This window comes from Anoplophora glabripennis, unplaced genomic scaffold, assembly GCF_000390285.2.
Source record: "Anoplophora glabripennis isolate ALB-LARVAE unplaced genomic scaffold, Agla_2.0 scaffold190, whole genome shotgun sequence".
NCBI classification, from domain to species: domain Eukaryota; kingdom Metazoa; phylum Arthropoda; class Insecta; order Coleoptera; family Cerambycidae; genus Anoplophora; species Anoplophora glabripennis.
In genome coordinates, this window is record NW_019416301.1 from 301247 (window position 1) to 327052 (window position 25806).

A 25806-nucleotide genomic window follows, 5' to 3' on the forward strand; every position below is an offset into this window, starting at 1 on the left:
TTATGTAAAACTTAACATCAGCGATTTCTAATAGGACCTACAAAATAATAATTTTTAAGATTTAGACAAGATTTACATTTGAAAAAACAAAACAATTACAAGCCATAAAACAGTTAGATACTTACATAATAATTTTCCATTTCACACAACGCGATATGATCATGTATCCCACAAAACATGTGCATATACTGTCCATTTTCATCAAACTAGACGTGTGTAAGTCGATGCACAGCGGACTGTCGGAAATTTTACGATTGTTGTATTTTCTCTTCTTGAGTAAAGATAATAAAGACGTTGTGGTTTTGTGTGTTTATTTTGACAATGATTGAACATGTATGGACAATAAAAGTGGACTGTATAAGATAGTTGAGTACCGTTCTGCTTCATGCATAGCATGCTACTGAAATCTTAGAAGGGATGAGCTCGTGCGGCGAACCCTAAATCAGCGGCTGGAATAGCCAGGTTTCTTATTGAGTCGGCGCACTTCGCTCTCGGGTCTGACATATGATTATTATTACAAGACTATGAATATAACTTAACAACGATCATAACCGATTATGCACCGAGAGGTGACGATCACTTAACCATTATAAGATGCGTTTTACACGTTAAAAACGGAAACATATTCAGTATAAGAACGAATAATTCTGTTAATACAATTGTTATATACAAATTCGGATACTGGTCTTTATACAACAAATCTTCCCTACTATACAACTGGAATATAAAGTCTATAACACCTAATAATGTATAAGTAATTCATTATAACCTTTATTTCATAGATGCATAAGGTGTATTAAGCACCTTCCAGTTAAACTGATTGAATAATGAGTATGGAGATGATTGCTTTTTTTTAATAAAAGTTGTATATTGGTTATAAAAGTTTTAATATGCGCTATACACATTATTCTAGATAAACAGTTTAATAAGCCCATTTCTTTCAGTGTGATGTTATCATTCCCTGCTGGGATTGTTAAGAGCATTTGAAAGAGACAGCACACTGGAAATCGAATTTATATTATTTTTTTTCTCAATTTTAGACTATTTTTACACAAATGACTCAATTTTTTAAAAGTTTATGATGCATTTCATTGGGTGGTAAATACCAATTTCTATGGTACCTACTTTTCAATTCGCTTTAATGGGTTTATCATTTTGGATTTAAGAATTTCCGAATTAAAACCACCGAGTATCAAGTTTCAGTTACAATCTTCAAATTTTGAATGCTTTTCCAATTTTTACATCTGTCATATCGAATCCGCCATCTTTTATTTAAGAATTTTCGGTTCGAACTTCAGATTCGTAATCAGCGACCCCAAAAATCCGCGGTAACGAAATTCAGGCAAAAATACTGAATAGAAACATATGTGACTTAAAGGGATAAGTAAGGGGTATCTGGTCTATAGGTGGTTCTCAACCCTTTGAAGGATAAGTTATATAATGTTTTTTGGTTTTGTTGACTATCAACTTACATTTATATATTTTGTAATATAAAATACAAGGCATGGTATTTGATCTTAGGAGTGGAATTAGCCCCTTCGTAGGTGTGGGTGTGGATTTAATTTACATGCATTTGTTTTCAATGCTCGATTTATTATTTTAAAATGTTGCCTCAAGGCATTTAGAAATTGTTGCTTTTTATTATAAAGCTATACCTTATCCTCACTATTTCACCCTATTTTAAGGGATATTTTAGCGTTTTACTAAATACGTTTTTGGGCTGCGGATTCGGATTCAGCTTCAAAAAATACACAAAACCATGTACTCATGTCTTTTTTTGTGTGGCTGTGTTACCATATACAACAATTTAAGACATTAAAAAATAATAATAGAATGCCCATAATGAATTAGTCTACATTAGGTGCATGCGATATAAATGAAACATGTGAATTCCTGCAGCTTTTATAAATTTTTCTATTGAAACACGTACAAGGACTGCTAGTGGCTTTATTTATGATACTGGATATAGTAGCTGAAGCAGAAAGTTTAAAATTTACGATCTGTGGTTTTACTGACGTTGACCATTTTAGAATTTAATTACGTAGTAACAATTAACACACATATTAATTTCTTTTTTTTTTTCAATCCAAGATATAATCCAATTTACACAAAAAATATTATTTAGCTCCCTAGTAATACAAAAATTTTTAAAAGTGAATATATTATATTGCAAAATTTAACAAATAGGGGTGACTATAAAATTAGTTTTGCCTAACCAGAAACATCCCACACTGGAAAAGCTAGATAATTATTATTTCGTAATAGACACTACCATACATGACGTTCCGTAAACTAATCTGCGCCACAAGTGTTTTTTTTTTTTAGTTTTGTTTCTTAACTTACTTTAAAGAACGATTTGAAATATTCTTTTTTTTACTGAACTTTTACTTGCTATTTTAAGATTTAAAGGTCTGGAATATATTGTTTACACATACACCTTGTGGACGTACCACGTACTTTAAATGTAGTGTTTGAATTTTATATCTTTTTTGTTTATTTTTTAGATATTTGGATTTCTCTTTCATTGTGTAGGTGTAAATAAAAATCATTGGGAAAATAGAAGAATTACCATTTTGACCAATATCCCCAAGCAACATATATGTATTGCTTAATATTGGTGTGAGAGAGAGAAAAAAAAATATCTCATAACTAATATCATATTTTTTACAAAGTAAATAATTTCATTATGGTTTATGTGTTTAAATTTGATATGCTTTTTGATTTTTACGATGATTAGTAAGGCTGTCAAAACTGAGCCGCGGAACATAGGCGTACGCATTATTTATTAAGAAGAACAAATTAAATTGTCTACAATACACCACATATTGATTAAAAAAAACAAATTTACCCATAAGTAAATATAAAATTATTAACATGTAAAAACTATTCAAGAAAACAAAGCAGAGATATATTTTTTGGAATAGAAAAGATGTTGATGAAAGTAAAGGAAAACAATGAGTCCTGAATTAATTAATTATTTAAGCTGCGCCCTTTGTTTAAATGTTTGATTTTTTATTTTTTATATAAAATTTAAGTTAATGTTTCAGTTTAGTGATTCAAAAGATTGTTCTTGCTCGGTAAAAGCATGGAGTGATAAATTATGCACTGAGGTCAGCATCACAGCTTTATCAGTAATAAATTTGTTCAACAAAGCGGCACTCAACACCTGTTATTGGTGCATATGGTCATAGGGAAAGTTAAATAATGAACAATACGTTCTTTTACTCAAAAATTATAAACAATAATGTATGTATACATACTTGTACATGTATAAAAATGTTTAAAATAATTGTTAATGAACATAAAGTAATAAGTATTAAACAGTGCACAACACACGTATAAAAAAACTGGCGAAAACCAGAAGACTCAATTTATGAATTTATATTTCCTGACCTGCAACAGGTCCTGCCGTATCTTCAAAAATATTTTTTGGATAAATTTAATATTTTAACCAAGAACCAACACGGATTTCGTAGTGGTATGTCTACGAGCACAGCTATCGATGCGTTTTTAGAAAAGGTTTATAATTTCATAGAACTTGGTGAATGTCCGGTCGGTATCTTCTGCGATCTAAGTAAGGCACTCGATTGTGTCGACCATCAGAAGCTGATGTATAAGCTGATTTCTTGTGGTATCAGAAGCTTACCTCTTAATTGGTTGCAAACTTTCATGGAGAGCAGAACCCAATATGTCTCAGTAGAAAATATTTGTTCGGTGCAATATCCTGTAAAGATGGGTGTACCGCAAGGCTCGATACTAGGACCGGTGCGGTTTTTAATATATGTCAACGATTTACATGCTATCTCACCAAGCACAAATTTTACCATGTATGCGGATGACACATCTTTAATTACATCAAACACAAACGATAAGGATTTGGAGACAAATTGTATTATCTTATTAAAAGATCTAACAAAATGGTTCTCCGAGAATAATTTGTACCTTAATACTAATAAAACAAATATTATGATTTCATAGCTCGCAGAAATATTGTGATATGTTGGTTTTTACTGTAGCAAATGATAACTTAGCTACTGATGTTGAGGTAATAAAATTTTTAGGACTGAACATAGACAAAAATCTGAATTGGAAAATGCACTGTAAGTTATTAACTAATAAGATATCCTCTCTTACTTATTTATTTCGCAATTTAAGGCCGATATTAAATATTGAACAACGTCTTTGCTTATATCATGTACAAGTTGCATCTCGTCTCAGATATGGTCTCTGTTTTTGGGGAAATTCTACAAGTTTTTATAGCACAGAAGAGATTATAAGATATATGGTAGGAGTTCCCAGCCATTATTCGTGTATGGATATTGTTAAAAATTAAAAAAAAACAATTTTTACAATTTGTTTAAAAAAGTTTGTTTAAACAAATGGGCACTAGATTTCCGGCCGGCATCATCTTGATTCATGTTAAGAAACATCTCACGAATCTGAATATGCAAAAAAATCGAGTCGGAAAATTTCTCCCCGAATGCGAGGTTTTCGCCTTGTCTATCAGAATTAATCCATATTAAGCCATTGTTAAATTCTCACTTCTTTAATTATTAGATAGAGGACTAATACCACAAGAATTAGTCCTACGCGTGTATGGCAGGTTTTAAAATAATCTTTGATAAATATCTTCCATTTTAAATTATATTCTTTAAAGCTGTCATGGAAATTGTTTTTATGAAAGCCCGAGAATCAATCAACATTCCATTTAGTGTCAGTAATTGTGTTTTGAATCCCTGCAGGGTCAACAGCTTTAAACTAAAAAAAATCCCCTGAAAGAAATATGGATTGGTAAGTTGAAGCAACCTTGAGAGCTCATACTATTGTATGGGTTGCCGCTGCAGTAAGGCACTAACAGTGACGTACTGGTAATTACACAGTGACACAGAAGGATATTCAACTTTTTATTAATTTTTACACATAACTGGACAGCAAAAAGTTGAGTTTCACCTTCAGAAATATTTTTACTTTTTTTAGAAAATAGGCTTCACATAAAAATAAGATACATGTATTATTATTTTTGGGAAGTAGAATGAAATTCCTAATGAAAATCATTCAATTTAACAAAGTAACTAAAAGTGCCTATGTAAAAGTAAATAAGTTAAATATTTACTTCGTTTAATACCAATCTGATTATATCGACCTGGTTGGAAACAGTTGCTGCACAAGTAACTTTAATATTATCTTTTTACTTCTATAACTCATCCATCATCATAGTTTAACCAAAGACAATATAGCGTATCTCTCAGCTATATTCTCTGTAGTTTAACATAAATTTGAGTGTTTTATGTGTATATCCAACAAAAATTGGGAATAGATGCGCCATGAAAAATTGAGTCAATATAGTAAAAAAATTATTGTAGTACTGTTGTAGTATTTTCTACCCTTACATCGCTGGGCTACTGTAGTCTCTGGTGTCATCCGCTCTCTCTACACGTGGCCCCAGGCGATTCCGAATACTGAAATCCGATTTTAGTATTAACGTTTTTGAGATAGTGTTTACATTAGTTTTTCAAGTGTCAAAAATGGCTTACGTGTATAACAACTCGGAGTTGATGGATATCGTTTTAATTTATGGTGAAACAACGCAACATTTGTGTTATGGTGAAGCAAGACATAATTTGTGTTAGTTCGTAGAAGCCGGGTAAGACGGACACAAAATTTTGCACAGTTGTTGTAACTTCAGGTATGGTATATTATTTTATTAATTAAAGCCACAAATTAATTTTATTNATAGTTTAACCAAAGACAATATAGCGTATCTCTCAGCTATATTCTCTGTAGTTTAACATAAATTTGAGTGTTTTATGTGTATATCCAACAAAAATTGGGAATAGATGCGCCATGAAAAATTGAGTCAATATAGTAAAACAAATTTTTGTTCCTTATAGTTTCCAAGAAAAAAATTATTAAAGTTGTAGTATTTTCTACCCTTACATCGCTGGGCTACTGTAGTCTCTAGTGTCACCCGCTCTCTCTACACGTGGCCCCAGGCGATTCCGAATACTGAAATCCGATTTTAGTATTAACGTTTTTGAGATAATGTATACATTAGTTTTTCAAGTGTCAAAAATGGCTTAGGTGTATAACAACTCGGAGTTGATGGATATCGTTTTAATTTATGGTGAAACAACACAACATTTGTGTTATGGTGAAGCAAGACATCATTTGTGTTACTTCGTAGAAGCCGGGTAAGACGGGCCCAAATGTGTTTACACAAAATTTTGAACAGTTGTTGTAACTTCAGGTATGTTATATTATTTTATTAATTAAAGCCACAAATTAATTTTATTAATTAATAATAACAATAACGGCAAAAGCAGTTGAATTTGTTGATATAAAATAGTTGTTAGAAAATTTTATTTATTTCTTTCCTTGGGAAAGAAAATCTTTCAATTTTTTGTCCATTCATTTTTATTACACTTTGCCGTCGTGCCGTCCGTCGACTGCATGCTTTGCCCCGCGCAGTCAGGTTTTACAGTGGACCAGTTTCCAGTACCTTGCAGAAGTGTACTTTTAAATAATTTTCGAACTACCCTTTTTGATTTTTTTTTGCAAAATTGTATTTGTAAGATTTAATTTTTTTTTTATAAGTTCTGATTCACTCTGTATAGGTGACTTACTTTGTTTCTTTTGTATTCTATTTTAAATTCAAATTCAAAAATATATTTTTAATCTTATCAAAAGAAGCCAAATATTGTTCTTCGATACCAGCACTCTAGGTATGCATAATTTATTTGACCCCATATCTAACTTCTAACTGGTGATATTGCGAGAAACAAAAAATATAAAGGAGAATATTACTTCACAATCAAGTAACGGCACCTCTGTGCAGTTGAGAGCATGGGTTTTCTTCTTCAAGGCTTTTTTATGGTTTTATTAATGAATAGCATGAAAAATAAGTAAATAATAATTATTTCAACTGTTGCAAAACGCGTCATCAAAAATTCCTTATTAAATAAAGAAAGATATAAAACACAAAAACAGTTCAAGAAAGAATGGGAAGGTGGACGGAAAACTAAAACCATTAGTACTGATCAAGAAGAAACATCAACAGTAAACATTTAGATTACTGAAACATATATTGCGTATATAGCCATACCATTTGCAGAACAAGCATATAGTCCAGACTTATTCCCATATCATGTGGTTGACATATGAAGGAAACATTTGACACGGATATGTTTAAAGGGCAATAAGAGAATGAATGAGTTCCTGGTCAATTGACGTAATAATAATCCCCTGTTTTGAGTGGATCGCTACACTCTTCCTTCCTTGTGAGTATCAGATAATCATCATTAATATATTAAAAAATTATTGTGAGTTTTACTGTAACAAATTTAAACTAAAAATTTTTGTTCAGGTATTTGCCTTTTTAATTTTATCTTCTTCGCCCACATTTCACTGTGTTTATCTTCCTTATTTTTAATGGTTACTTGGTCCGTCATTTACAGTAATAGATTTAAGATAAATTGTTTATCTCCCTCCTCTGTTGCCTCGAAATTCGTGATGTTTCATCCTTAAAAAAAATAAATAACAAATAATCTCCACGTTGATTGGAAATTTATTGCCTCGATTGTAGTTTTAATAGTGACGCTGTAAGCAAATTGCTGTCGCAGTTGAAATAAATGGATAATTTGTGTTTTGTTGTCAAGTTTTGATATAAAAAATTGCGCTACCCGACTTCCTGTGAAATGTGGTATCATAAAGGACAACGATACCCTTCAGCTAGCACGTAAATTAACTGTCTGCAGTTCTACTGAAAAGTGCAGTTCTTTAAGCAAGAGTTATATGCGTTCTCATTCCTTATACATACATCAGAATGATATACTTGGTTAAATTGGTCAGGTTTCATTTCAAAGTTGTATTAAATAAGGCAATGTCATTATTGTTAAAAATAATCGACCATTATTTTTAAATATTACACAATTACTAGCCCAGTTTCGTACACTGAACGTTTGTAATAGTTGTACAGAGTATTCCGATGTGATTACATAAAAATTTACGGGATTATAGATTCGTCCAAAATATATCAAAACTTTGAATGAATATTTTTTTTCTATCGCACAAGGTGCTAAACTAAAAAAACCTTTGATGTATAGCGTCAATTTTATTTATAAAATGGTGCATTTTACCACATTTTCTCGAAAACAGTGTACTTTAGGACTGTGAAATAAAAGGTCAGAAGTTAAGAAGATATAACTTTTAGGACGAACTGACATTAGATCGAAGCCGAATCCTTCCAGGATTAAAACATTTTCCAATAATTCTTTCTCTAAATTTTTACGAAAATATTGTATTACTTTTTTATTCAGAACATAAAACTGTACCATATGTAGTAGAAACAGCATTATAAAATTCTGTAGGCAACTTTCAAATGAAATGAGAAAAATATTCATATAAATATGGGTCCGAATATACGAAACCCAAGCAAGATGTCTATTTACATGGAAATATGAAAATTGACTTCATTTCTAAAGAAAATACAGGATGTTGCAATATTTCACAGAAAAAAATATACAGATAATTCTCTGATCGAATACCTGAGAAGAAAAGTTTATATGAACGTGGCCGAAAACGATTCGTTTCTGAGATACAGAACTATGCAATATCATCTTACACTGAGCTCGTAAAGTTTGGAATAAATTCGATAAATCGTTATTGAAGGGTTTTGACAGGAAATCCTCGGACGCGTCAACTTTAGTTTGTAAAATGTCACTTTTCTCAGCCATCGACTTTTTTTTTGTTGTGTTTCGATTATTTTTCTTTCACTTCAACGACGGACCATTTTCAAATGAAATGAATAATACGATAGAATAATGATTAATCAACTTAAAATAAAACACAAACTTGCGAGGGCAAACTTCAAAGTTCTGACAACTATCAAACCTGTAATTTTTCCAGCGCTTACTTGATAAATGATTAGTATTTTGTCATCGCTTGTATAATGTATTCTTGAAACTTTGGAACCGAATATCTCGAAAACCTCCATCTTGAAGGTCATACGTTTTTGACATATTCGTACTCAGAAAAATGTGCTCTATGGAAATCCGTGGAAAAAAATATGGGTTGCCATTTAAAAAAATTGCCGATGACGTCATAGCTCAAAAACAAACAAAACAAAAAAAGTCGATGGCTGAAAAAAGTGACATTTTATAAACTAAAGTTGACGTGTGCAAGGATTTCCAGTTAAAACCCTTCAATAACGAATTATCGAATTTATTCCAAGCTTTACGAGCTCAGTGTATTTTAATTATTGTTATTTGTCTTACTTTTCTTGATTGGGGAAGATCGCCTAACATTACGCATTTTATTTTTATTTGAACGATATTATTTAAAATTTGGTATAATAATTGTACTTTCATGAAATTTTTAAGTACTCTTAGTTTAAGTACACTCTTATTTTACAAAGTGAAATACGGAAATATCCAAAAGTACCCACATGTTTTTAATTCCACAAAATTATGCATTTTATCTTTTTATGCGATTTGATAATTTTTTTCTGTATCTTTATTTAAGCTGTTTTTGAAACGGTTCAGTGAAATGTGAACAACGCTGTTTTTAAAAATTTAGACTTTATTTTGGAGAATAGTTAAAGACTTTTAGGACGTGTAAAGAATGTAAATATTTGTGACGTGCAAACTAAAATATGCATCAATTGTTCAGTCACATTGAGAATATTTACAACATTCAATTATTGAAAATGCAATGAATAGATCTAAAGGCGTTACCTTTTACTAGGTCTGTTCAGAAATAGCCGAACATTATTTTTTTAAACTCTATTGTCCATTTTATATATTATTGATATTTATCTTTTTCAAAGTACTCTTACTCATTTGTGTTTATGCAAACTACGTGCGCCGGATAGATTTTATATTATTTACTTTTAACACAATATTGTTAATTTAAAAACTGTACATTCTATGGCTACAGAAGCTGGTTTTATCTAAGAGCAATCTGATAATTTGTTTGCATGATTTCCTCCTCATTTTCTCATCTTTTGGTACATTAAATAGTTTGTTGGGGGCAGTTAGTGTTGTGGAACTACACATGGGTACTATAATATTTATGTACAGACACTGTTATGTTTTTCACGTTCTCGTGTTGTAATTCTGAAACGTCCACAAGATTTTCTTTCTGTTGTTCGGGCATCAAACGAGGAACAAATTTTGTTGCAACTCGATGCATCTTCAATTTTTCAATCAAAATTTAGCGTGTTTACATTTAAAAAGCTTGAAGTTTATGTTATAACTTGTAAACGAAAGTGCACACGAACAATTTGATCACACTGTCTTATTAACACTGCAAAAACCTGAAACTTTGTAATTTAACATTTTTTTGTAAAATAAATAGCAACGGAGCTACACGCATCTGAAGGAATTGACCAAATTCGAATTTTTACAAATATCGATTCAGCCATGACGTTTTTTCAGAAAATAGAAGTAAATTTAATAAGGATCATAAAACTGCATATCATTCCTCATTTAAACTTTCCCAGATCCCTACACTAAACATCGAAAAAAAACTCACCCTGTATATTCTTATAATGTAAAGAGTGCAGTTATAAAAAATCAACGGTTGTGTCACTTTTTGTTTGAATAAAATTATATAAAAGAGAACCCGGCCTACAGCCATACCTGAACCACATTGCAGCCGCTCTAACATTTCCGATCTCTAATAATAGCAAGTGAGTTATTTCGTTGACAATACTTTCGTAGCCCCAGTATATTTAAAGAAAAGTACCGCTTTTTATACGTTAACAAATCATAATCAATAACTAATTGAGCTATAAAAGTACATTTATTAAATCGTTTTAATTTTTTGAGAAGTAGCAAAATTCACAAATTAGTACTCTTGTCAGATCTTAACAAAATAAATATTTAGCAGTTAACAAATAATACTTATCCACTCAGACACTTTTGTGTATGTTTATTTAAAATTATCATGTAAACAACTAAATATAAATAAATAAATGGTCTGTATAGACATTTAATTATCACAAGTACAAATGTATGTGTAGATAAGTAGGTAAATATATATTTTTGAATACATTAATATTATAATAATTTATTATATGTTTCACAATAATAATAGCACTAATGATATAATTTGCAAGATGATTGTATATTACGTTCGTCAATGTGTTAAATTAAATAAATACCAAAATTTGCAATTTTCTTTTGTTTTCATTTAATTATCTGCATATCATTTCTTTTGGATTTAACAGATTTTATTTTTCATAAACCAATTTTGTATAGCCTTTATTGCTTCAGTTTATGATATAGTAAAAGTATCTCCCTGCTAGAATATAACTGTTCTAAAAATAATTTAAATTATTTTCCATAGATAGCAAGAATTAAATAATACTAATCAGCACAAAACGTACAATTTTTATACATTTTTATGACCATTCAAGAACTCCGAACTGGTTTGTTTATATGTACTAATGCTGCTGGGTGGTCTTCTGCTTCATTATGGAAATTAAATTTTTTAAAATTGTCCACAATTCCATCGTGGGATATCCCTGAAATCACGATTCTGCTGACCGCTCACTGCATAAGTTAGTTTGGGCAAATCGCGCTGTTAGTATTCTTGCTCTTGGGTGTGTAATAGAAGGGCAACTGAAACAATCCTTGGAACTGTGTAGTGTGTATTGTATGTGTTCTTTTTTATGCAGTTTAGCCAAGTACCGGGTCGGTGTGGGAGACAAAATTGTCAGTAATATTGTGAGGTGCCATCTGGATTGAAAAATTAAAGGGTGAATATATATTTTTTTACTTATTACTATTATTTTTTTTATTTAATTACCGAATATATATTATAGCGTGTTATAACTTTAATATGTGATTTATGTAATTGTTGATATTTTATTTGGAGATCAGTATATAAAATAAATTATTTTATGATAATAAATTTGGTAAATCTCTTTTAATAAAAACGAATTGTTTAAATATCTAACAACTAACACTATTCTAGACAAATTTGAATAAAACTGAATTTTTATCTAGCAAATACACAATGATTTACAATTTAACCTTTTATAGAGATGACCTACAAACTTCTAGATTATCATTATCACACAAAAAAAACTTCATCAATTTCAACATAGTTAACACCACAATCAATACCATACGATGATGTCGTCCTTATTACACAAATAATGCGATAAATAATAGTACGGTATGTCCACAGATTTCAACTCGAGTAAGAAAAACGGTTTTAATTTTAATTAATTTTTTGGAGAAGAGTCGTTTTTGTCAAAAATTTCCATTTGTCAAAATAATCACATTTCAAATAAATTTAAATTTTGATGTACAGAATGTATAAAAAATAATAAAATATAAAATAGTGCGAGGTGGTTTTACTTTAAATTTTTATTTGAATTAAAATGTTGAGCGCTACTAAAAAGTAGCAACAAATTTCAAGTTTACCTTTATTTTAAACCTACGTACGTTTATCGTTTCAAATATTTCATAAATAAAAATCCACAGTGATTAAATCGGAACTGCCAGGTGGCAAAGTTCAACGGGAACGGGAGGAGAGGTTCTTTTATAAACGCATTTTATTTTGTTAATTAAATGTCTTTTCGTTAGCGTCGTGTTCCTCAATTCATTATCATTATTTATTTTTTGCATACTAATTTGCAAATAAATTGATAACAAAAAAGATACCAATCCCCTTTTGGCGCCAAAATGTAACTGTTGCATGCTCTTCAAACTAACCTATTAAAAAGTTTTATCCTGCTATTTCACTTTTTGAAGAAAACGTGAAACTACCTAAACTTGGATAAATAGCGCCAATAAATAAACAACACATTCGTTAGAAATTTTAAACTTATATGTTCATCAATTATTTGTGCTGAATTCATTTATGTACCTAAAGAAAACTATAGCATTTAAAACTTTTGAGAAAAGTCCATAAAACAGCATTCTTTGTAAAACGGTATATTGAGGTAAATGACAATACGTATTTACCACGAGATAAAGCATGAAAAGACCTTTCCAATGAGGTATAACATTATGGAGTTTTGATGAGACAATCCTTAAAAAATGCATTTTTCTGATTAGACATTAGGGGCTTCCCCCATCCTTTCTGTCGGGAGATAGAACAAAATGTCAATAGGCAACAAAAGTTATGTGCAATGAATCCGACTATTCATACATATTTGTAATATTTAATATTCTTGAATAGGGAACATTTCTGAATAAAATTCAACTCTATGTTTTGGTATATAGATTGCGCCCTCTAGCGGCCGGGCTACGAACTTAACTATTCTAGCGATTTCTCTTGGTCGACTTATTAATCAAAAGCTCTGGGGCCTATACTTTCCCTAATATCGTACCTCGCCGACCTTAGTGAGATACCCTGTATATTTCTATTAATCTTATTTCCAAAGTCTGTTATTAAAAGTAAAACTATGAATATATAGACCAAAATTGATATATGTTCCTATTTTTTAATTGCAAATAATTTGTACTGCTAAGTTTTTTCGTATAGGCAAAAATAGAGCAACTGAGTTATCTGACTATTTCACATTTTCTTAATTTCTGAATACCCAGTATATCAAATAGGGAAGTCATGAGAGAAGTCTACTGTATAAAAACCCATGTCGATTTTAATTTGGATCCATTGGCTTATTTTGCAATTATTCTTCTAAACGTTTTTATACTCATGAACTTTTTGGTTAAATGATTCTCTTGTTGCAATTTGACACCATATTTTATAAGCACACTAAACATGTTCTTATCTCAAATTATTTAAGATTTTTTCTGTATAATTCTATGGTCAAATATAAACTTGTATATTTCGTTACTTTATGTATGTAACAGTACAGCAATAATTGTGTGGTTACTGGTTATACTGTCTATAATAATAAAGTTTTTGGAAGTCCTAGTAGGTATTTATGAAAATTATTAACAAAGCTATCTTACGTATGGCGAATAGTTTAATACGTTAATAATTATATCTTACCCATTTCATGACAAAATTTAACTAGTGATTTATGCAAAATCAATGATTTCTTTGAAGCTATATGTATACATCTTCTATGTATCCATGGCTGTAAATGAATATGCAATTATCATAAACATAAAAAATACATAAGCCTGCAAATTTGTGATATCGTATTAATAATTTATATAATTCGCAAGTGGTACGATTGTAAGATCCATACAAATAAAAGAAACAAGTTGTATAGTAAATGATGAATTTAAATAAACAACTTTCAATTCTTGCACCTGACAACGTCTATAGATATTGACTTTAACTTTTTGCTATTTTTAGTTCTATGAAAATATTATTGTAAAAATGTAGGTAATTAAAACATTTTATCAATTTAGTGTTTAGAATTATTTTTCTAAGTTTTTCCACTCCACGATAATCAATTAGTTTTAAAGCAGCTGACCATTTGATTTCAATACTTAATTTTGATAATTTCCAATATCACAATCTTTAAAAAGCTAAATTCATATGACAAATTGCAATTTAATTTTATAATACACATTTCTCTTTCTGAATTTTAGTCGTCAACTATAAAGTAAATCGAGTAATTGACAGGGGAACATTAATTATTATAATTATCATAATCTAATTAGGAATATCAAAATATTATAATCTTTTACTGTTAAAGTATATTATCAAGGTCAAATTATATTATAGCACAAACTAATTGTAACAGTTTTTACACAAAGTAAATATGACAGATGCCGAACTGCGACAGTATGCAAATAATATACCGAGTGACTCAAATTCACATAAAGTATAGCTATATTTGGAAATGATACAGATTTTAAATGTAGGTGTCAATACGTTGGTGTTATGTTTTTTGTAGCAAAAACATAAATTATAAACAGCAATTGTCACTTGAAACAGTGATATTGAATTGTAATTTGACTATTTGAGTAAATTTCGTATTGACCCATTGTGATTGCTTTAAATGTCACGTGGATTCCCTATAGCTATTAGCACAGAATAATTTGTCACTAATGAATATTTTTAAAACAGATATCTCATTTAGATCAGAATATATTAATACTATTTACCATAAAATTAACATGAACAAATCTGTTTACACTTCAAAGGACTATAGAAAGAAAATAACAAAATTATTGGATATTACGTAATTTGTCAGGTTTCCAAGGACGATGTTCTGTGACCGAACAGAAAAATAAAAATTGTACTTATAGTAACATCTACAGTTTGACATGTGATTGCGAAGTCGGTGGCATCACTAAGAAATTTAAAAATAGTTTCAGAGTACAATATACAGGGCGATTCAATGTCAATATTTTAGGTACTTCTTCAGAGACCCAAAATAAACATAAAAGTTTCCGTAAACATGGGTCCTACTCTCAGCCGTTATATAACAGGTTTAAACAATGTTCAATTTACGATTTTCTCTTTCTTTTTGGTGGATTGGTCGAGGTAGTCCGCATAATTGGCCAGCTAGATCGCCAGACCTTAATTCTCTGGATTATTGTCTTTGGAAGTGGTTTAAAAAATCATTGTTATATTCAAGTAAAGTAAACACTAGAGATGCATTACTGGATCAAATAATAAATGCAGCAGCAACAACTATAAGAAACATACCCGCATCCATTCATAAAGCGACCCGAGCTATTCATGAGAGAGTTGGCTTGTGTTTAGAAGTAGGTAAACGGTGGCATTTTTGAAAACTATAGAACCTAGCCTACCTGTTATAAATAATTGAATAAAAATAGGAGAGAGAATTAAGAATAGGACCCATGTTTATAGGAACTTTTATGTTTATTTTGGGTCCCTGAATACGTACCTAAAATATTGACATTTCCTCCTGAATCACCCTGTATAATTAATAAGGCACTGCATCATATTTTATATAATCTCAGAATCTCTGTGGTCAAGAAATACACAACCACAATCAAGATAACAATAATAATAGATGTAAAAGAATCGGTGTGAGTGAAAGCAGTAAAGGTACGGAGTGAATCCACTGAGTAATATCATTGAGTACATTTTCCCTCAATATTGAGGATTTTGATAATTTTAATCATTTGTGATATTTGAACTAAAACTTAATATTTTCACTCTAATGTAGGTACCCGTTAAATAAATTCTGCAGATAAATTCGTATTTGGTACACTTGTAGCTAAATCGGAGTAAATGTCCTCATTATTGAATGACTCCACCCCATCCTATGGTTGTCGTGCACTGTCTTTATCTATTCCCAACGTCCCCATTAAGTCATCTCGTGATGTGGTGTATGGCGTGTAGAGCTGGACAAGTATCCGTTAATTCGGTGAAAATTATGATTAAATGCAGTGGTTTGATTACAATAATTAAAAACAATAATTTATTGGGTCTCGATTAATATTTGGTTAAATAGATGATTCGTCCGATCACTTAACCAATTCCTTTAATCTAGATCTAAAATAATGTCTCTAAAACAGATCTGTGTAGAAACCACTGAGGCAGCTTAGTAGTTTATGACTTTTTTAAATGATATTTAAATTAAGAGAACATAAAGTGTGCAAAACCACTCATATTTAATGAAATGGAAGCAGCGGCGGGTGTTGTGGGAGGCTCTAGGGGACCGCCTTCCTTGGAAATTTTCTTAGTACAAAATTACTCAATATCCTCATGTATCTCTTCAGCGAACGCTCGCTCCGACAACATATTTTTTCTCTACACTTAGTTTTCAATAGAAATACTTTTATTTTACCGTTGAGAGAGAGTTTTATTTTGCTGCACACAGAAAGTAACCCTCACATTTTAGAGAAAAAGTCATCTCTTCATTGGTTTTATATAGAGTCAAAAGTCACTCAGTTACGTAATAGCCTTGACTATATATAGTCAAAGGTAATAGCAGAAAATCGAAATTGAGTAAAATACACTCAATTTCGTTACAATAGTTTCACTCATAAAATTGAGTGAATTTGAGTATTAATTTTTTTTACAGTGTAATATACGAAATTTTTTCGATATCTCTCACTCCCATATGACCTATACATACGATTCAGCAATGTAAATGCTCCAAATTCGTCGTCAAAAAAGTTTATTCATTTTACAAATTTCGAATAACTGGGAAATTGTTACCTGTAGAAATGTAAATGGCTGGTGAAGCTATTTTTAGCGTAAACCAGGAACAACGACATGGACATAGTTGTTTCTTTCTTTGTACATTTATTTTGTGTTTTTGCAGTTACAAAAAACACTAAGAAAGAAATAACACAAATGTTAAATGTAAATACGTATAATAAAAATTATATTTAACAAAAGAAATTCTATTTTTAAAACAAAGTACAGAAAAATACATTCGTTTCAAAGCAGATTTAATCAAGCACTCCAATAAATTATAAGCGAAGAAAATCGGGTTAACCAAGTATCCAAAAAAGGACGGCTGTTCTGGGTTAATAGTAGTTTCTAGACAAGTAATTTTTCAGTAATTGAAAATTTATTTTACGACTAATTTTGATTATTTACTGTGAAAACGCGGTATTTTTATTGCAAATGTATTGCAGTATCGTATGCGTACTTTTAGCCGTACAATCAGAATCTGCAAAAAATAAATGTTCCTGTTTAACATTTCAAAGTTACCTCCTGCCCTACCTACAAGGAGGAAGAGTATTGCACTAATTTTAGCACTAAAATGTATTTCCTCCGCGGAATAATTACATTTTGATTCCGAAATTTTTTTATTAGAGTACTTATTTCTCGAGATATTCGAATGTTTCAGGTTAAAAAAATCACCCTGTATATGACTAATTGATGCACCCACTTCCCAACTTCAATGGAAATAACCACAGAAAGATAATTAGCGAATGGTTTATTTTTAAAAAGGGAATCCCATGTTTTTATTTTAATTTCACAAACTTGTTAAATAAAGTAGTTACTATCTAGTCAGTCAAATAAAGAGTGATTTAAAAATTAATAGATTATACACTCATTTGTCAATGCCAATTAAAGTTTGCATACAAACAATTTATCATTTAACTGATCGCCATTCTTGTATCATCGATATGTAGAACGTACGTACATTACACTGAAAGAAGTGCGCTGTATTCTTTATTAGAATTCCAAATGCCATTATAAGACAATTGTATACTATATGTGACAGATAAACAGGTGAATATTGGATATAAAACGCTTATTGCCAACACAGTTGTATAGTGACTATAAACTGTATTCTTTATTAAATTATTGTATAACTAGTATTCAACGTTTTTTATAACCTTTACGAAATGATAGCAATAACTGTTATTAAAGTGTTCCATTTCGTTATTAGAACATCTAGTACTGGTTATAAGTTTTATAATAATAAATGTATTAAACTGTTGTATACTCTGTATGCGTTAAGAACATATGACATTAAGTTTTCAGAAGTTTTATTGTATAACTGTAATTACAAGCTAAGGTTCTAATGTTAACATATAACAAATATTTAAGTATAAAAAATGACGACAAATTGCTCCCAAAACTGTCCAGTTTATTTTCTAGTAACGATGCACCTGTATTTTCTTGTACCTATTACATGAGAATTTTCCACCTTATGAGTGAAGCATCCCCTGAAAGGTTGAGCTTCTTTTATTCTAATTCTACTTCCTCTGGTTGATTGACTTTACCCATGCTCTTCTTTGTCACCGTTAGCCTTTTGTTCCTCCTTCTTATGTAAAACTTAACATCAGGGGTTTCTAAAAGGACATACAAAATAATAATTTTCAAGATTTAGACAAGATTTACATTTGAAAAAACAAAACAATTACAAGCCATAAAACAGTTAGATACTTACATAATTTTCCATTTCCCACAACGCGACAAAACATGTGCTATACTGTTTATTTTCATCAAACTAGACGTGTAATAGTCTATGCACAGCGGACTGTCGGAAATTTTACGATCATAACCGATTATGCAGGCAACGATCACTTAACCATTATAAGACGCGTTTTACACGTTAAAAACGGAAACATTATCAGTATAAGAAAGAATAATTCTGTTACATACAGTTGTTATATACAAATTCTGATATTGGTCTTTAAAAAACAAATCTTCCCTACTATACAATTGGAACAAGTCCATAACACATAATAATGTATAAGTAATTTATTATAACCTTTATAGTATAGGATATGGCGCGTCGTTTCTACCGTGTGGTAAATAAGCTCCTGAGTCGATGTAGAGCATTTTTTGTCATACCACATATATATGGCAGAACGGCCATTTTCGAGATAGAGGGGGGGTGGAAATCTGGGGAAAAATGTGGACCTTAACCATTTGGAAGCAGCGGTAGTCAAATCATCCATTTTTTATAACTCGGGAAAAATAGTGACAGACTAAACTTTATGGCGGTTTCGGAGGGGGGTGGGGTTGAAGAAAACCGGAAAAGAAATTGGATCCTAATCGGATCTACTCAAGTGCGATTTTCTTGTTACAACATGCACTTTTATGGAAAAATAGTTGCAGACACCGCAGACTAGCAGTAAGATGGTTACATATCGCTGGCAGAGATTGCCCCCCCCCCCCCTANAAATTTTACGATCATAACCGATTATGCAGGCAACGATCACTTAACCATTATAAGACGCGTTTTACAGGTTAAAAACGGAAACATTATCAGTATAAGAAAGAATAATTCTGTTATATACAATTGTTATATACAAATTCAGATACTGGTCTTTAAACAACAAATCTTCCCTACTATACAATTGGAACATAAAGTCTATAACACATAATAATGTATAAGTAATTTATTATAAGCTTTATAGTATAGGATATGGCGCGTCGTTTCTACTGTGTGGTAAATAAGCTCCTGAGTCGATGTAGAGCATTTTTTGTCATACCACATATATATGGCAGAACGGCCATTTTCGAGATAGAGGGGGGGTGGAAATCTGGGGAAAAATGTGGACCTTACCGTTTGGAAGCAGCGGTAGTCAAATCATCCATTTTTTATAACTCGGGAAAAATAGTGACAGACTAAACTTTATGGCGGTTTCGGAGGGGGGTGGGGTTGAAGAAAACCGGAAAAGAAATTGGATCCTAATCGGATCTACTCAAGTGCGATTTTCTTGTTACAACATGCACTTTTATGGAAAAATAGTTGCAGACACCGCAGACTAGCAGTAAGATGGTTACATATCGCTGGCAGAGATTGCCCCCCCCCCCCCTAGACCACCCCAAAAGGGGTAACATGGTTCGTTTGCTAGTGGGCGTGCATTACATTGACAAACATTGACATTGACATTACAGTGGGGGAGAGGGGTCTGGGAAATGCCTGCCAGCAGTATATAACGTTTGTGCGGTCGTTATGGAACTTATTTGGCAAGCAGCAGAATTTTTTTTAGTTTTTACTTATTTTATACTGTTTTACAGCAGTTTTCGAGTTTTATAAGAAATTCTGCCACGCTGGATTTCAAATTACCGTCATACTGCTAGTCTACGGTCGACTTTTTTTCCGGTTTTCTTCAACCCCACCCCCCTCCGAAACCGCCATAAAGTTTTGTTTGCCACTGTTTTTCCCGGTTTATAAAAAATAGATGCTATGACTTACCGTTGCTTCCAGACGTTTAGGGCCCAGTTTTTTCACCAGATTTACCCCCCCCCCCCACCTATATCTCGAAATTGGTCGTTCTGCCATATTCTGCCCCTCAGGAGCTTATTTACCAAACGGCAGAAAGTTAGGGTTCATGGATTTTTTGAAACGCCATATCCTAGACTATTATTTCATAGATGCTTAAGGTGTATTAAGCACCTTCCAGTTAAACTGATTGAATAATGATTAATGAGTGATTTTTTTTAATAAAAGTTGTATATTTGTTATAAAAGTTTTAATATGCGCTATACACATTATTCTAGATAAGCAAACTTCTTTCAGTGTAGGCTCATTATTTTACTGTGCTGCACTAATGCACTTTATTCTAATTTTTATTGTTAAATCCTTAACTATTGTTATTAGCGGTTTTCAAATCGATTTTTCATTCTAAAAAGAAGCTTTTTCATGTATTTCATCCACGTTCAACTAATCGTTTAGACATCATTTTTTATATATATCGATTGATTTAGTTTGGTATTCGCGGCCCTGTATCTCTTATTTTAACAAATAGCTATAACAAACCCTATATATTTTTAAATCGCCGCTCAAACTCTATGAAATGCCATTATTAGATCGTCTCCATGGTAACATAAGTCAAAATTGCTACAGTCAACTGTTTTCGTTCAAATGGCACTCTGTATATTTTTTTATCAATTCTGGAAGATATTTTTTTTCTGCGTTCAGCTATGTAAGGAAGTCTATAGTTTCATTAGAAATATTGCTAGAAAAACAGCAAAAAAAGATGAACCCTACTTTTAGTAGCTTTAATCTGAAAAATGATAGCCAGCTGTGGAAACAACTGAATTTTGATGTTTTTAAATAACGGTTTGTCAAAATAATTGACATTTTATACCTACCTATTCTATCTATAAAACTAATTATAACATGAATACTTACAGTAACCAAGAAAAACTAGATATGATTTTAATTTATGGAGAGGACCGAAAGAACGCTAAAGCTAATGTCATTAGATAGAGTTTTAGACGATTTTAAAATGTATAGGGTTTGTTATAGCTATTTATTAAAATAAAAGCGATACGAGGCCGCAAATATCAAACTGAATCACCCGGTATAAATTTATAAGTATATATTTAATTTTCGTCCAGATTCATGTAGAACCAGTTATCCCTAGTGACATAAGGTTAATAAATCCAGAAATATTGGCCAAGATCTACTTATTGTAAGTAATTATAATTTCAGATGAAATTGAACAATAACAAACGCTAAACTTTATCATTTGAGGAATAATGAAAATGTTTCATATTTTGCTTCTACACGGTATAAAAATCAACTAGTGTATATGAGCGCAGTCGGAAAATTTTACAAGGGAGACATACATAATACTCAATTCTTTTTTAATGGAAAACTAAAAGTAAACAGTGGATTTACTAGAGACTCAAACTAAAATTCGTCTAATAAATCACACAGAAAATAATGGTATAAATAAAAAATAGATGCTTTGACTTACCGTTGCTTCCAGACGTTTAGGGCCCACTTTTTTCCCCAGATTTCCACCCCACCCCACCCCATCTCTATCTTTGTATAAATACACAATTAAACACATAAAATGTTTTGTTTTCCTAATGCCTAATAGGTACATTTATTAACAATTTTAAATAAGAAAGTTTCTACAGTATTTTGATTTCATACATACACTGGAAAAACTTAGTTCAATATATTCAATCAATGTTATAAACTTAGATTGATGATACTCAATCCTCAAGAAACTTCAACAGTAAACACTAAAATATGAACACTAAAACCGCTAGGCAATAAAATATCTTAGAGCCACAAACACAAATAATCGCCTGTCTTAGAACTACATGTCAAACAAATGCCTGCTTAATTTTGCAATTAGTCCACCGGGGTATTAACAAAATAATATTGCCGTCTTGGTATCTTGACCTTATTATCTCAATATTGATATTAGGTTTAAAAAAATTCCTAACAATTTTTAAATACTCACTTTTTACTTCTAATCACATAAAATATATATCTTTAAAATTTCCAAGGGCAAATAGTTTGCCCTCCACTGGCGGCGCCCATGTTTGTATACATGTACAGGGTGATTCAGAACTTATAAATAAAAATTCTGGATGTACATGGGACCCTTACAAATACAATTTTGTAAAGAAAAAATCAAAAAGGGCAGTTCGTAATTGATGTAAAAATACACTTCTGCACGGCACTGGAAACTGGTCCACTGTAAAACCTGGCCTCGCACAATGCGACCGGCATGGCGGTGTAATAAAAACGGACAAAAACTTTCGCAAGGAAAGAAATAAATAGAATTTTATAGCACCTATTTTATATCGGCAAATTCAAATGCTTTTGCCTTTATTAATTATTAATAAAATTAATTTGCGTTTTTAAATAATAAAATCATTTGACACACCTGATGTTACAACAACAATTGTTCAAAATTTTATCCACTAAAGTGTAAACACATTTGGGTCCGTCTTACTCACTTTCTACGAACTAACACAAATGATATCTTGCTTCACCATAACACAAATGCTTCACCATAATACAAATGCTGTCTTGCTTCACCATAAATTAAAACGATATCCATCAAGTCTGAGTTGCAATACACGCAAACTATTTTTGACACTAACTACTAAAAAACTGTTGTAATCACCACACATAACAGGTAAAAACTATCGCAACGACGGATTTCAGTATTAGGAGTCACATGGCTCTCCACGCGTATTGCGAATGACGCTAGAGACTACAGTTGTCCAGCTATGTAGTGGATGAATTTACTATAACTTCAATAATTTTTTTCTCGGAAACTATAAGGATTTTACAAAAAATTGTTTTACGTTTTTAACTCCATTTCTCATGCCGCATCTATTCCCCAAAATTTTTTTAGATAAGTTGTGAATCACCCTGTATACTGTATTCAAGTAGTAATTTTTATATACATTATCAATCTATAGAATTATTTTTCTATTTGAAGGTAATAATAGTTTTTTTCAAAGTTTTTTGTATATATATAAATGATAACTTTGTTATATATATACGGTACTTGAGCAGCATATTTTACATAAATTATCTGTCTATAGAATAATTTCTATTTCTTATTACAAAGCATTTATTACTTTTTTATATAATAAATATAACAATTAACGGAACTTATAACCATATCGTAATAGATGCTTTTGAAGTACTCCAATGTCATAGACTCCATACAATGACAAATCAATTTTAACTACGTAATTGTCCATTTATCGACAACTATAAAATGTATTTATAAGATTAATTACAAATTGGGTCAATAACTATAAGCTACTAATTAGATCAACATAGTACGGATATCCTTGAAATGAAAATTTATAATCCCCGTATTTTGGGAAGAGATTATAAATATTAATTCCGAATTAAAATTCTTATCATGATGGGAACTTAAATTGTTAATATTACTTGTATGTTTATACAAAAAAATCATGGTTAAGGCAGGCGTTTTATAGAGAAGAAATCGCAGTTTTTGTAAGACAATGATAGAACAAGAAAATCTATCTAAACTTTAAAAATGTTGAAATATGAAAAACCTTGGCACCCATATAAGCATCAGAATGTGCCTTTCCAGTATTGTCGAGAATATTCTAAAAGTATTCAATAATTATGAGTAATTCATTTGTATGTATCTGTATATTCAACAGACGTGTAAAGTTCAGGAAAAGTAACGGTAAATATAAGAAGTAAAAATATGCTTTTCTTTTCTTATTCTGAACGTATTGTCAGCTTATCTTATAGCCTGTAGAAGACATGTTATTTACTTTCTTATATTTTCTAAAACCCTCGTCAAAAAATTGAAAATTAAGCATTAAAATGCCTTCCTTAAACTAATTCCAAAATTTGGTCGGGGATTACCGAAATTACCTCGATCCCAAACTGAACATTATCTAAACTCGATATAAAAAGTAGGAATTACCCTAATTTTTACGTTGGGATTAAACTGAAGATGGGTACAGCTGCATAACTGCATAATATTTGATAATACTTTTGTGCAAGCTTGCACAACTATCCTTAACAATCACATGGTACAGGCATTATTAACAAATGTCAGTTTTTTTTATATTATTATGATTATCATTTCACCAATTTCCGATATATATTGTATAAATAATTTGACAATAAATTAACAAAACCTTGTAAATAATGTGCTGTTAATCCATCCACAATTAAGTAGATACAGCAAATACTGTCCTCATATGTAAATGCAATTTATGATTCTTAATACATATTACCTTTTACCTCCATTTTATTGATAAGTAGGTCACTTCCTTATTTTATTATGTCGCTACACCCAATATTATTTTTTCTTTGTCCTTTCTGAAAATATATGGGCGACGTTGTAAATGTCTGTCGAAATTTCCAGTTGTCGTTGAACAAGTCAGTTTTAATTATATCAATCAATCATTATATTCACAGACAATGGTATTATGTTTTTGTAAATTCCTAGACAGAATTTGAAACTGATTAATATGAAACAGACGGCATTTTTTATTTGCTGCACTTTTATTACAAGGCCATGTATATAAAAAACCTGGTCTAAATTAATTTGTTACACTGGGTTGATTTGATTTTTAAAGATATTGAACTGTAGTAGAAAAAGTGGAAAGAAAATTGTTACTTTTGTTTCAGTCTTCGCAAACCGCAAGCACTATTTTTTTGCACGACAACATATAGTAGATTCGTTCTTTTGTCAAAATTTAGTTCAGTAATCAAAGACACGTAAGAATTAGGAATAACTCCGTAGAATTAAATGAACTACTTTACCCCAGCTGAATGTTAGGGCTTCATTTTAAAAATGGCGTCCAAAGTTGCCAAAATACATTTTTTTTTCATTTAAAAAAACTAAACATTTTAGAAAAAACATTTTAGACAAAAGTTGTAGAACTTTTTATAATAAAAATTTTGACCCCTGGCCAATGTCAATTGATAAACAATGTATTAGTTAGGTATTGGAAAAAAAATACTAAAAATCGCACTTTTTAAAACTTCTATATATTTAAAACAAAAAAAGGTTTTTTTACGAATCTTTCAGAATATGTGGTCCTTGGCAAGTGGAATAAGTGCGATTTTTTAAAATTGCAAAATATTTGATAATTTTTGCAAAAATCTAGTTTTTCGGAAATAAGACATTTTCTTTTCAATAAATCAAACAGTAACTTACTTGACTCATCTTGGGCTTAAAATTCCTCTAAGGTACTTTCCTGTGCAAATTGTGCGCG

At 30.9% G+C, this 25806-nt stretch overlaps 1 protein-coding gene across 2 annotated transcripts in view; it reads left to right on the top strand.

Annotated features, from left to right (window-relative positions):
- The window catches only part of LOC108907287 (UNC93-like protein), a 146820-nt gene that overhangs the window by 38053 nt on the left and 82961 nt on the right, over positions 1–25806 (top strand). Inside the window, exon 1 of one of the 2 annotated variants that reach the window (XM_018710898.2) lies at positions 11593–11758. The exons of the other annotated variant lie outside the window; for it this stretch is intronic. The gene's annotated coding sequence lies outside the window, so the exon portion shown is untranslated. Of the gene's footprint in view, positions 1–11592; positions 11759–25806 lie in introns of those variants that run through there. 2 annotated transcript variants of the gene reach the window in all.